This window comes from Sinocyclocheilus grahami, unplaced genomic scaffold, assembly GCF_001515645.1.
Source record: "Sinocyclocheilus grahami isolate Dianchi unplaced genomic scaffold, SAMN03320097.WGS_v1.1 scaffold17836.1, whole genome shotgun sequence".
Lineage (NCBI taxonomy): Eukaryota > Metazoa > Chordata > Actinopteri > Cypriniformes > Cyprinidae > Sinocyclocheilus > Sinocyclocheilus grahami.
The window spans coordinates 830-1,539 of record NW_015516811.1 but is presented as its reverse complement, the minus strand read 5'-3'; positions in this window follow the sequence as shown (position 1 = coordinate 1,539).

Genomic DNA, 710 nt, shown 5'->3' with positions numbered 1-710 from the left:
GGAAGCTCGGGACATGTCCCTACCAATGTACAGCGACTACTGAATTTTCCCTTGCCATAATTTTGTTCAAACGATTAAATATATGTATATATAACTGCTGTTGTTGTAATTTCACTTTCAGTGGCGCACATTTAATACATGTGCAGAGTAAGAACATATAAGGTAACCGAAGTGTTTAAAACATGCGTGCACAGTCCAGCTGAATGATAAAGTTTACCCTCTTTGACTTTGTTGTTCTGCTGTTTTGTGTTCATCTGCTTCTCCCATTTGCTCTTTTTACATTGACTATCACTCTATATAGACTAATATAATCAGATACAACAATCATTTCTTAAACATTAATTACAATATATACTGATAAATGTAACATTCACTAAAATGGCATCAGGTGAATGGACGCTTTCAACTGATTTCCTCTTGAACGGTCACCAACTGAATTGCAGTGGTTAAACTACGTAAAATATAGTGAATTAAGCTACAAACTCACTCATAATGCACAATGTTTCCATCTAACATGTATTTTGAGCTGCAGCTCGTCATATTAATGGAGTTGGCAGTAAACCGGTTTCCTCACCTGAATATGTTCGTAGATTTGTGTTTAATGATATCTTTGGAATGGAAATAAACATGGTCTTGTAAACATGGCTGAAGACGCAACGGGAGGAAACGGAGCGAGTCATTTATGCTGGATTCTAACTCAAACTCGAGAC